Here is a 13,201-nt window from a genome sequence, read left to right on the forward strand (position 1 = left end):
CCAGCAACATATGGAATGACTATGTTGTTTCGCCTGCTGTGTTCCTCCCTTCTGTTTGTAGGTCTGGTCTTTCTGTTGGTCTTTGATTTGGTTTTGATGAAGGCCCAGTCTGGGTACCCACAAGTTTTCAGAGCTCCTTTTAGATGTTTATATTCTTTCTCCTTGGCCTCTGCATTGGATGCCACAGTTTCAGCCCGATGATGTAGAGTCCTAATTACACCCAGTTTATGTTCCAAAGGGTGGTGGGAATCAAACAGCAAGTACTGGTCTGTGTGGGTGGGTTTCCTGTATACTTCAATATCCAGGTCCCTCCCCTCTTTGATAACTATAGCACAGTCCAAAAAAGCCAGTTTGCTGTCTTTCACATCTTCCCTTGTGAACGTGATGTTTTTGTCCACCGAGTTTATGTGTTTGGTGAAGGCTGGAACCTCGCGTTCTTTAATTTTGACCCAGGTGTCATCCACATATCTGAACCAATGACTTGGTGTTGTTCCCTTGGCAGAGGCCAAGGAGAAAGAATATAAACATCTAAAAGGAGCTCTGAAAACTTGTGGGTACCCAGACTGGGCCTTCATCAAAACCAAATCAAAGACCAACAGAAAGACCAGACCTACAAACAGAAGGGAGGAACACAGCAGGCGAAACAACATAGTCATTCCATATGTTGCTGGAACATCAGAAAAACTTAGGAGAATTTTCAACAAACATCGCATTCCTGTGTTTTTCAAACCCAGCAACACCCTGAGACAGAAGCTGGTGCACCCGAAAGACCCAACACCCAAGCACATGAAAAGTAATGTGGTCTATGCTGTCCAGTGTAGTGAAGAGTGCTCAGACTTATACATTGGGGAGACAAAACAACCTCTCTGTAAGAGAATGGCCCAACATAGGCGGGCAAACTCCTCAGGACAAGACTCAGCGGTCTATCTACACCTCAAGGAAAAAGGTCACTCTTTTGAGGACAGTAACGTGCATATTTTGGACCGAGAGGACAGATGGTTTGAAAGAGGTGTGAAAGAGGCCATTTATGCCAACCTGGAAAAACCATCCCTGAACAGAGGAGGGGGCCTGAGACACCGCTTGTCACCAACATACAATGGCGCGTTGACATCCTTACCCCGGCAGTTTCACAACAGTTCACACTTCCAGTCATGTACTTTGAAGGATTAACACCTTCATCAATGAGAATCTTGGTACCATTGTGATTGGATCATACCTTCTTACACCTGTCAGTTTCAGCTAACACCTAACTGAACAAGTTCAATGGAACCATTGTGATTGGATGTCTGTGACTCTACTACCATCAAGAGTTTAAATACCGGGGAATTCCCTACCAGTCATTTGAACTGAAGAAGCCACTCGGATGAGTGGTGAAACGTTTTCAAGAAAAACTCAGAAAAGTCCAGTTGTTTTAGACTTAATTCTACTCGATACTGTATATCATGACCTGGATGAATGAGAATCTTCATAGACAGCCCAATCTATTAATTTTAATAATTATTAATCATATTTTCTATACAATCTATAAGTTTCTAATTATTATTAATAAAACTGCACATTCGCAGATTTACCATCAAGCCACTGTGTGTATGTGTCTTTATTCTGGGTATTGTGTCATTTTGCAGGGGTAATATATAGTAGGTTAGAGAGTGAGAGAATGGATCAAATTAGCAATGAAGAAACACTGAAAGGTTCAGTGCCTGCGAGTCACAGGTGCCCTCCTCCTGTGCGTATTGGTTGCTCTACCAAGCATTCTCACACTGGCCTAACAGGCTGAAGACAGTGTTTATAATGGTCACTCTTGGCATCCTCCACCATTCCCATTCATGGCATGAAGGCTGTATGCCTGGGTTATCAGGTGCCCCCTCAAAGGAAATGTAATGCAGATGATATTCATTGGGTAGATGAGAAGATGCGGATTTTGCATTAACCAAGCAATGAAATAGAATAGGAAATCTTCTTAGGATTTGTCAAATGCTTCCATGTTTGGTAGAGAATGCTCATGTCTTCAGCAGGTACCCATTGTATTGCCTGTAACTTCTCCCCTATCCTGGCAGTTTTCCAGTCCAAGCCTGCCTAGGTCAGTCCAGGACTGTTCTCTCACAGAGTGGGATGTCACATCAATATAATCAGAAACCTAATTATAGTGACATAACTATCGGAGGGTATAGAAGCAGGGTGTAGGACAGGTTTTGCAATCCCAATTCTGCACGGTAAGGGGGGCATGGGAATGCTGCGCACTGGGCCTCCGGCATCAGTAGACCATGGCCTGGCACTATATGTTGGAAAGAAAGGCTCCATCTATACTCATCTGATATCTCTACGCTTAGCTCTATGGGTCTAAGTCACTGAACCAGAAAATACCAGCAGCACTGCATACATAAATAATACAGATTTCGATCCCTGTCAATCAAGCAATCAACAAAATAATTCCATTTACAGTCAAATAACAGTGGACCTGGGGTCTTAAAAGCATGCATGGCCCCCTATTGAAAATCTATGGCTAAATACACCCATATATCTCAGCAGGTCTCTGTTATACCAAAAACACATTCTGTCACTATTAAATACCTTGGCCACAAGCAACCTTTGGTGGCCAATAGTGAATTCCCATTGGCTGCCAGTGCCACATGGTCAGTATAAATACACTTATAAAGCATTTAATTAGCAAGATATATATATATATATATAAATATTGTACCTATAGTACCAAAATCTGTTGTAATACATTTGCCTTCTAATTATATTACATGCAGAGGTTGAAGGTTGTGGCTGAATAAAACAGGTATAAATAAAACTAGTAAACTGGAGGTCCTTTAAAAGGGGTTTTTCACCATTAACCTCTAACTCTTAGTATGATGTACAAAGTATTATTCTGTTTAGCAGCTCTGCAGATTGGAGTTTCAGCAGCTATCTGGTTGCTAGGGTCCAAATTACCTTAGCAACTAGGGAGCAGTTGGAATGAGAGGATGGTAAATGAATAGGAGAGGACCTGAATAGAAAAACAAGTTATAAAAAATAACAATAAAAATAAAACTTTAGCCTCACAGAGCAATCGTTTTTTGACTGCCGGGGTCAGGGACCCCCATTTGAAAGAGAAAGAAAGTTTGCCAGTGCTTAGTTTGCCTTTAAAAATAATTTTTACAAAAAATGAGGTGTTAGTACCACACTTTGGCCAAAATATGTAAGCTCACATGCCACGTCAAGGCCCCTCATTGTACGTGAGTCCTACACTGTCTAATGACTTTGAGTTTGTGATGCAATTAAAATAAAGTCCCCCAGAAAACAATGTGACTGAGTATTAAGACCTATTGCACCTACCTTTAGCTCAAAAAGGCTCTAGTGGGAAAGCAGGGAACTTTTAAGCCCCAGCTCATTAGCACACACATGAAAGTGATTCATTGGTTTAAAGGCTACATAGCAGATAGAAGCTAAATTTGGCTACAATTTGTACACAAAACACAGAAAGAAATCGCCAGCGCTCGGTCTAACCCACACTGTAGTGTTGACCAGCTGCTAGAAACACACTATTGTGCCAGCGCTCGGTCTAACCCACAATCTGGAGTTGACCAGCTGCTATAAACGATAAAAAGCCATTAATTATACACAAAGAGAAAGAAAGTTTGCCAGCGCTTAGTTTGCCTTTAAAAATAATTTTTACAAAAAATGAGGTGTTAGTACCACACTTTGGCCAAAATATGTAAGCTCACGTGCCACGTCAAGGCCCCTCATTGTACGTGAGTCCTACACTGTCTAATGATTTTGAGTTTGTGATGCAATTAAAATAAAGTCCCCCAGAAAACAATGTGACTGAGTATTAAGACCTATTGCACCTCCCTTTAGCTCATTTTTTGTAAAAATTATTTTTAAAGGCAAACTAAGCGCTGGCAAACTTTCTTTCTGTTTGTGTATAATTAATGGCTTTTTATCGTTTATAGCAGCTGGTCAACTCCAGATTGTGGGTTAGACCGAGCACTGGCACAATAGTGTGTTTCTAGCAGCTGGTCAACACCCCCATTTGAAAGCTGGAAAGAGTTAGAAGAAAAAGGCAAATAGATCAATAACTGTAAGAAATAAAAAATGAAGGCCAATTGAAAAGAAACTTGGAATAGGCAATTCTATAACATATTTAAAGTTAACTTTATGATGAACCGCCCCTTTAATGGGACCCATGGACCTTTAGCTACAACTAATACTAATTTATATATTTTCCTAACCTGCTACCTCGACCAGTCCAAAAGTGAAGGAGCGGTTCTTCACAGTACCGGATGTTGAGTCACAGTACCTATGCCAATGTGGTTGCTCCAACCAGCACTACGGAAGTTGTCTATAGACTGCAATGTAGCAGCCTTTTCTACAATAAATTACACTTATTGTACAACTTGACTGCTGAATGTTCTGAAGGTAATATGTGGGAATACAATGTCTTCATAAGCATTAAATTCCCCAAAACATTTTCTGAATAGCAGAAATGCTGTAAATAACTTTAGGGATTTAACAAATACGGAGCAGTTTGCTTTTATATTCTACCTGCTAAAACAAGATGTTCCATATATAGACATCTACGCAAGGCAATTGATCCTCACTAAGATGTTACCCTGTAGAAAGACATAGATAACAACTTACATGTCATATTCAACGTTATGGTAACTTCCAGTATGATGTAGATGTAGAACTCCTCTTGCTCTCAATGCCTCATTCTCTTTCTCTCTTGCAGCTGGGCCCTTATAGGCATAGTGAAGGTAGAGGGTCTTTAGGTTAAATTCAATCACTTACAATTTCAGAGGAAATCTTGGGTGCCAGGGGTTCTTAAACAAAACAATTATTGAAAAAGAAAAGAAAAAGAAGGTATGTCACTTATTAGACTGAACACTGATATCACATTATGCAGCATCTATCACTGATAGATCATTCAATCTCATCAAATATACAATGGAGTGTCAGCTCCTTCACAGGGTAATCTTACAATGGGCATTTAGCCATACTGTTCTAGAAAATTCAGCGATTGCCTCCCATGGAATATAAACTAACTTGGATCCCTTTTCTCTGAGTGAAAATGGAGCACAGGCTTGCTCATACTAAATAACTAAATACCATGATGGTCTCCCATATCTTTAGTGTGCTAAGACAGGAGCTAGGCCAGGGGTAGGCAAACTACGGCCCACGGGCCACATCCAGCCCATTGGCCTTTTTAATCTGGCCCGCCGACTCCGGCCCCCTTAAAAGAATGACGGGCCCTGATTGGTTGCGCCCCGTGTGTGCGACGTCAGCACGCACAGGGCGCAACCGTATAAAAGGATGTAGCAGGGAGCCGGGGGACAGAAGCAGTCAAGGACGGAGGAAGCAGGCCACTGGAGGATGGAGCAGCAGGGAGCCGTAGGTCGCTGGGGGGGAGAAGATGGGAGGGGCTGGAGGGAGGATTTTGAGGAGAGGTTGGAGGATGATGGGGTGTGGAGCTGTAGAATGCTGGAGGGGGGGAGCTGAAGGATGCTGGGGGGAGCTAAAGGATGCTGTGGAGTGGAGCTGGAGCATGCTGGGTGGGAAGCTGGAGAGGAGCTGAGAGGCCACGTGATTTCTGATAGCAGCCCTTGGCATAACGCCGACCTGTCTGTAAGTCAATGTGGCCCCTGAGCCAAAAAGTTTGCCCACCCCTGAGCTAGGCTTACAATATCTAAAGCATGGTGATTCTCGCAGTCCCCTACCCAATTCCCACTAAGGTGTTTGGTCTAGCTTAAGGCTTCTCATTAATCAGGACTCCTGCCCCCCGTCTCTCCCTGAGGCCTCTCTCTTCGAGCAGTCCAGCAGCACCCACCCCAACTCCACAAAGTGGGGTCCAAAGGAGAATCTGGGTATCACCCTCTCTTCACAAATGGAACACACCCCTCAAACAGGGCACTGTCATGGAGCTTGGGGTGCAACAAATCCAATATTTTGGGGTTCATAAAAATGCAGAATATTCTACAAAAGATTTTGCTGAATACCAAAACCAATCAAAACTAATCTGCATATAAAAACCTTTTTCTTTTCCTTTGGGTCACAGAACTAAACCTTGCACAGGGGCCCATGGGCCAAAGATTCTTATCAGCAGTGAAACAAAAAGCAGTTGTGTAATTCATGCTTGTACTGCACATATCTACCCCAGCCAGTTATGATTACAGTATTATATACACAGATCATTTCACTTCCTATTACATTCTGGCACACTACAAATCAGCAGTTTATTTCAATTACTGAAGAAGACAAATGGTTAGTGTGGCTTGCCTGAAACCATAGGAACTAAATTCTCTGAGCTACAACTATTTTTCTGTGACAATATTCCTTTATATCTGGGCTACAGCAAGCGACAAATCTCTTGAAAATGCTTTCTCACTGGCAGTAATGTAAATCACCAGTGGGAAAACATATACATCGCTCTACGACTATTCACCCTGCATCCCCACACCCACAATTATAAAAAATTATCATCGTAAAATGGGTGTGCTAAAGGATTGAGAGTCTAAGTCATTCTTTCTACAGCTGCAAAAAATACTATAAGTAGTTTGTGAAATATTTCTTATTGCTGTAATTTGCATTTATCTTGGCAAATTTTGTTCCTAGGGTTTCTGTGCTTCTAAAGTTGATTGAAAACAGATGGGTTTGTGTTAACAAAAAGTGATCCAATTCAAACATTATCTTTATAAACTGTTTAATTGCAACACATGGGAAAAAGTGGAGAAAATGGCACTGCAAGTACAAACCCTTTCTCATATTTCATATGGAATAAGATATATATATATATACTTGTGTGTGCCTACAGTCTATGGTTAGTTTCTGGTATGAGCAGAGGATCACATGGGAAAGGTTCCAAATGCTTCCTTTACTTATTTTCAGTGCAAAGTAGCAGAAAATAGCAATAGACTCAAGGAAACTGGCCACACACACACAGATTTTAATGCCTTTTTATAAATGTTCATGATAATCTGTGTTTATTTACCCCCAAAAATTGTTTGGGAGAACAAGAGTTGCTCTAAAGTCAATCAGCTAAAATAAAAAACCAGGACAACCAATGACTTTGCTGCTTATGGGTATTAAGAAACAGTCAAGAATGGTCGGGGGTACCGACTTCCACATACCAGTCTGGTCATCCTATGGGTGGATTTCCAACATTAAAGTTATGTCTTAATGAGTGTCATGAAAGTCTGTCGGCTGAAAATAGGCTGTGTGCGGCCAGCAGCTTGTGCCTACAAGGTGGCTGGTAATTAAATCACTATGCTGACTGTATATGGAGGAAATATAGTACAACAGGTGGGAATGTTTTTCACATTATTTATCTGAACCTTATGCCAGCAGCCTGCGCTACTACTGTTTTCAGCAGCACAATAACCTCTGATCCAGCAGGTTAGTCAGCAGGTTCTATATGGAACCAGCAAATGGGTTTTTTTCAGTTCGCTATACATTGGAAGCGGAGATGGCCACTGCTGTCTACTAATACAAAATAAAAGTGTTTTATTTATCTATTTTTTCCCGCTTAACAAAAGTTGGAGGTGTAAAGAGAAACACGGTACCGTACTAGCCCCTTCAGCTAGTGTAAGCTCCCCCGTCTGTCACTCCCACAGGCAGCTCTGTAACGCGTCATGGCGCCTTGGGGGAAATCTCGCGAGATGAGACTTGCGGCGGGAGTTTGAGTCAGGCAGAAGGAAGCCTGCGTTCCACTAGCTTTGCGGGAGCTGTAGGCTGTTGTAGGAAGAATGGGACTGTTGCTCAGTATGGACTCAATTCTAATCCCCGTACGGCTCTGCTGGGACGAAAACGTTGAGTAGAGAAAGCTGTGAAGGGGAGAGAAGAGACAAGCGCTCTAGTAATTCTCTTCCGGAATCTGCAGCTTTGTGACAGCAGTGGGCGGAAATCCAGGTGAGGGCAGCCCGTATTGAATACCCCAAACCTAAACGACTGAGCCAGTGTCGGACTGGGGGCCACCGGGGCTCTCCCCTCAGGGCCCCCCACCCCCAGTGTTGGGAGCAGGTTTTCTAGCACCCCAGGCAAGCCCCGCAGCTGGTGCCCCCACCAAGAAGATTTTAACAGCAAGTTTACACACTGCAAAAACAAATATATCTTTTATATATAATTATTTTCCCTAAATCCCTTTCTTCTATCTCCTTTTATCCTTAGTATGCCACATATCTCTCATTTTCCCTGTACTAAGCATATTCGTTGTGTCTAGTATGATCTTAGTTTTTGTTTTTTTTTAAAGGAGAAGGAAAGGCTAAGTCCAGGGCCGCCATCAGAAATTACGGGGCCCCTAACAAAAAAAATTTCTGGGCCCCCCCCTCCTCCCACACCCCCAATGGCCCCTCCCCCAGTGACCCCCCCATCAATACAAAAGACATACAGACATTGGTAGCCAGGGGTTACATTTTGCATTGGTGCCAGGGCAGGTACCCCCTAAATCATTGCTAGCCAGCTCAGGGCCCCCTAAAACATCAGTGGTCCTCCCCCAAATTATTCATACTCATACCCCAGGGCACCCCCAGCATCCTTCGGCTCCCCCCAGGCCCCCCCAAGCATCCTCCTGCTTCCCCCAGGGCCCCCCCAAGCATCCTCCTGCTTCCCCCAGGGCCCCCCCAAGCATCCTTCAGCTTCCCCCAGGGCCCCCCCAAGCATCCTTCAGCTTCCCCCAGGGCCCCCCCAAGTATCCTTCAGCTTCCCCCAGGGCCTCCAAGCATCCTCCAGCTCCCCCACAGCATCCTCCTGCTTCCCCAGGGCACTGCCAGCATCCTTCAGCTTCCCCCATGGCCCCCCCCAAGCATCCTTCAGCTTCCCCCAGGGCCCCCCCAAGTATCCTTCAGCTTCCCCCAGGGCCTCCAAGCATCCTCCAGCTCCCCCACAGCATCCTCCTGCTTCCCCCAGGGCACCGCCAGCATCCTTCAGCTTCCCCCAGGGCCCCCCCCAAGCATCCTTCAGCTTCCCCCAGGGCATCCTTCAGTTCCCCCAGGGCATTCTTCAGTTTCCCCCAGGGCCCCCCAAGTATCCTTCAGTTTCCCCCAGGGCATCCTTCAGCTTCCCCCAGGGCCCCCAAGCACCTTCCATTTCCTCCCAGCGGCCTCCAGCTCCAGCTGTTCTCCTCTATGTGCCGCGGCTCTCAGCAGCTTCTCTGCTTTCATAAGGTTGCGCTCCGTGCGTGTGACGTCAGTACGCACGGGCGCAACCTTATAAAAGCGAGGATGCGGCAGAGAGCCGCGGCACATAGAGGAAGATGGAAGCAAGGATTGGGCCCGTGCCGGGCTTGATGAAAGGGGGCCCGGGAAACTCTAGCGCGGCCGGGCCCCCTTTAAAGCTAAAAACGCCCGGGCCCGGGACAGTTGTACCCCCTGTGCCCCCCTGATGGCGGCCCTGGCTAAGTCACTTGGGAGGGGGCCAAAATGTTAGGGGGGGAGCTACTGATCGGTTTTGCTACTGCAGAGCCGCACTACATGCTGGGTGATGGGCTAAGACTGCTGCCTGCTGTCAGAAACGTAGCACTTACGATTAGGTGCAGGCCAGCCGCCAGCTTCACTCACAGAGGGCTAAGTCCACTGATCACGTGAGCAGGGCCCACAGCTTGGACCATCTTGGACCGAGGTGCACAGTTAATTTAGTCAATCCGACCCGAACAGTTTCTCTCCACAGCTAGAAGTGAGTGACGCTGGCTATGTTGAATCCACATCCCAAATCACTTGCTTGTGCTCCTGCTCGCATCACTTTCTGATTTGTGAAGCTGGGCACCTGCCGGCAGCATATATTTCACCCAAACAGACCAGCTGGTACAGATGTTTTTAGTATGCTGACAGGATGTGCTGCGCCAAATTAACTAGAGGGCCTAGGGGCCCACCTCGTTTTTTCCTGGTGTCCCGGCAGACAAGTCCAACCCTGGAAGCAGCTGAAGATTTACTTCTAGAGTATTGACTTGTTCATTGTCATATTGTGTAAATGGGTCTAATGTAAATTAATGAGAGACAGTGGCTTTTTCCTCTGTGTAATTATTTGCTCCTTGACTAGGCAGGGTTCAACGAGATACTGACACATTACTATAAATGACAGGAATAGCGTCGGTTCCATTTCCAAGTAAGGGAAACACTATGGGACAGATGTGAGTTTTAAATTTACAAGGCAAATGAGATTAAAGGTGGCCATTGAAGGCCCCTGAGCAAAATCTACATTCAGGGCTGAATTGGCAGGTGGAGGTAGCATTTCTATTGTTTCTACCTCCATATCTGATGATTTAGCCCTTGAACACCAGTGGAGGGTGGGAGCGATCATTCATGCGGCCAATGGTCACACGAAAGATCTGAATTGCTACGTGTATGGCCACCTTTAGTCTTTTGGGCAGATGAAGCAGTGGACCAAATTTATACAGCCTTGTGGTCAAATTATTAAACCTTTGCAAGAGTTTGGAGCCCTCGAGGAAGTAGCGTTCTAAATTTTGCTACTTCTCTAGGTGCTAATCACTAATTTAAATTGTATCCTAGATCAGCTGATGGGGAGGTAATTTCAATTTTGGGATTGGTATTTTTGCTACCTACAGGTAGAGACGTCTCTCTAAATGCTGCCTTTAGGAGTCAGGAAAGGGATTTATAGTAAAATAAGTTTAAAATAGTTTAGTCCTTTAATGAAATTACTATTTTATAATTAAAATCGATCAACCTTTATTTGCACATCTAAAAAACACAGCTTGAGGTCTTACGCGTTTCGTGACAGCGCACTTCCTCAGAGACCTCTTGACCTTTTGAAAAGGTAAGTTCATTTTGTAGGCATGCAGCTAAGAATTATTTAACATATACATGTTTTCCTTTCCAGAATTTTGAAAATTTTCCATAAAAACAACTTAAGTATGCTTCCTAATCTACCATCTTATTGCACACTAATGGTTTAGCTCAGTGAACAGAGCTTAAGCTAAACACATGTTTTTGATATTTTAATAAAGAAACATGTATTATTTATTGTATTAAACACTATATTACTTTCATTTTCTAAGTAACTGTTGTTCCGAGTTGTAAAACAAATGACCATTTTTAGGCTTTTGATGCATATTAAAATACAATATAAAGTTGCATGTAGTTGTGTGGGTCAAAATATAATGAGACGTACATTGTGCCCCCCCATAAAAAAAAAAGTTTGCAGAATTATCCCACTCAACTCCCTCAGGTTGTTTTTGTACAACAACACTGTAAATGTCATTGGGGAGAAAGATTCCAGGGGAGGAAACAATTGCAGCAAATCTTGCTTGTTATTTTTCATAGACAGTGCAGCCTTCTCCAAGGGTATACTGAGCTTTTAACATTCCTAACTTGAGATAACTAAAGAAGTAAATTCATCCATTACCATTTAATCTCTTCAAGGGTTATAACTGGTATTGTTGATGCTATAATCTTCCCCAGCCTAACTTTGTGGGTAGCACTGCTGCTTTGCAGTTCCACAGTGCAAAAACATACTGGCATATTAGTTGGTTCCTTATAAAATTAACCCTACTGTGTGGAAATGTGATGGAGACCTTAGTCTGTATTCTCCTCTAGGGCAAGGAATGCCGTGAATGATATATAAAATGTAGTACTCCAAACAAAAAGCAGATTTTTATTTCCTGGTATTTATATAGATATATACTCAGTTGTTAAATAATCAGTTTAGGCTTGCCACTTTGTGATTGTGAATAAAGCATTAATTCTGTGTTGGTGTATGCCTCTTTGTCCTGGGTTATACAATGAAATACTTTTTTGTTTTCCATATTCTCCCTTTTTGTGATGTCTCATACAACTTTCCACGCAAGTATTCAAAACCATGCAACATGCTTGATTGCATGTAGGTTGTTGCTAAGCTAGGTCAGAGGAAGCAGGCTAAGCCACATGCCAAGTATTTTATCATCTACTGCTATGAAGCTTAACCAGTTTAGTAGAAACTGGGGTGGTGGTGACTGCCGCAGTCTTGGCTTTTCCAAGTTTAATGCTTGGAGACCTGCACTAGACAGGCAAAAATAATTGGGCATGACCTCATGAGTGCACCATACAAGGTTTGACTTGGTCTGGAGTAAGTTACTAAAGCGTAGGTCTGTATTTCTGTCTAGTGCCTCCCTACACAACCAGACCTCTGAACTCCCTCCCCCTATTGGTGACCTTAATATGTGCAGTGTAGTTTGTGTACTGTACATGCACTGATCAGGAAAGGAACAGGTACCCCTCTCCCCGCCTTAGCTTTGCCAGTGGATGTACCCACAAGTGCCTATATATTAAAAAGGCACAGCTGAGGAGCGTACCCTTATTTACTCCTTGAAACCCCTAAATATTTAAAACTGTTGACCTCTGGCTTAAGGGTAAGGATAAGTTACTATTTCATAGTATAATATTAAAAAAAAAACTTTTGCTATCTTTGTTTTGCCGTGTTCTTGGTTTATATTTTTATTATGAATATAATGTTTCCTTTTACAGCAAATAGCTGACCTGAAAAAAGAGAACTTCAGCTTAAAACTACGTATATATTTCTTGGAGGAACAAGTGCAGCAGAAGTGTGACAGCAGCAATGAAGATTTGTATAGAATGGTAGTTCATTCTTTTTTCCTTTTTGTTTAGTAGTTTGAAAACTGTTTGTACTTTTTATAAATTTATTGGCCATTCTGAATTCTAAAAAGCACAACATTTAGTTCAGTAAGCCAAAAAAGTATGTCTGCAATACCTTGTTGCAGTTTTTTAAACCCTGATTAGTTAATAGATATAACATTTAGAAGTGGATTCATAACCAAACCATGGTATTTTACTTATTTTGGCGGATGGCGTTTGGTTGTGCTTACATATAGAGTAAGTATAGTAAAAAAAACATGCACCTCTGTCATTAAAGTTACTTCCACGATCGACCTAAATTCATATAGCATCCATTGCCATTCCATTCTTGTTCCGACTCACGGTGTACTCGAATGTGAAACATCTGAAACCTGACTAGGTTCTGCTCTCTGGGCCTCTATGAGGCTGTTTTTCTAATTCCAGTTTCTCTCACCCCACTCCAGGCTTACCGTTTCAGTTTCTGAGTAAATTGAAGGTGGACCACATCACTAGTGCAGAAAGCACAATTGTGTTATCTGCACTAGAGGATATTCTGTTCACCATGCTGCCTCAAAGCTGCTTTCCCAATGCCAATCCCCCTATCTGGACTGAGGCCTAGCATTTCAAGTACACAGGGGCTCAACCAACCCACTAAATAG

The 13,201-nt window shown here is 43.3% G+C and overlaps 1 protein-coding gene and 1 long non-coding RNA gene across 9 annotated transcripts in view; one reads left to right on the forward strand and one right to left on the reverse strand.

Annotated features, from left to right (window-relative positions):
* The window catches only part of LOC101731038, a 63,226-nt gene extending 55,589 nt beyond the window's left edge, over positions 1-7,637 (reverse strand). For 7 of the 8 annotated variants that reach the window (XR_004219486.1, XR_004219485.1, XR_004219484.1 and 4 more), the window contains exons 1-2: positions 7,545-7,632; positions 4,627-4,808 (exon numbers count right to left, since the gene is read on the reverse strand). The gene's annotated coding sequence lies outside the window, so the exon portion shown is untranslated. Of the gene's footprint in view, positions 1-4,626; positions 4,809-7,544 lie in introns of all 8 variants that reach the window. The other variant, XR_004219481.1, reaches the window with a different exon arrangement.
* A 170-nt stretch (positions 7,638-7,807) lies between these two features.
* LOC116406547 lies at positions 7,808-12,862 on the forward strand. The gene is made up of 2 exons (XR_004219552.1): positions 7,808-7,890; positions 10,687-12,862. It is a non-coding gene; the product is annotated as an uncharacterized LOC116406547 (long non-coding RNA).
* Positions 12,863-13,201: the final 339 nt, after the last annotated feature.

The sequence above is a fragment of the Xenopus tropicalis genome, chromosome 8, assembly GCF_000004195.4.
Source record: "Xenopus tropicalis strain Nigerian chromosome 8, UCB_Xtro_10.0, whole genome shotgun sequence".
NCBI classification, from domain to species: Eukaryota; Metazoa; Chordata; class Amphibia; order Anura; family Pipidae; genus Xenopus; species Xenopus tropicalis.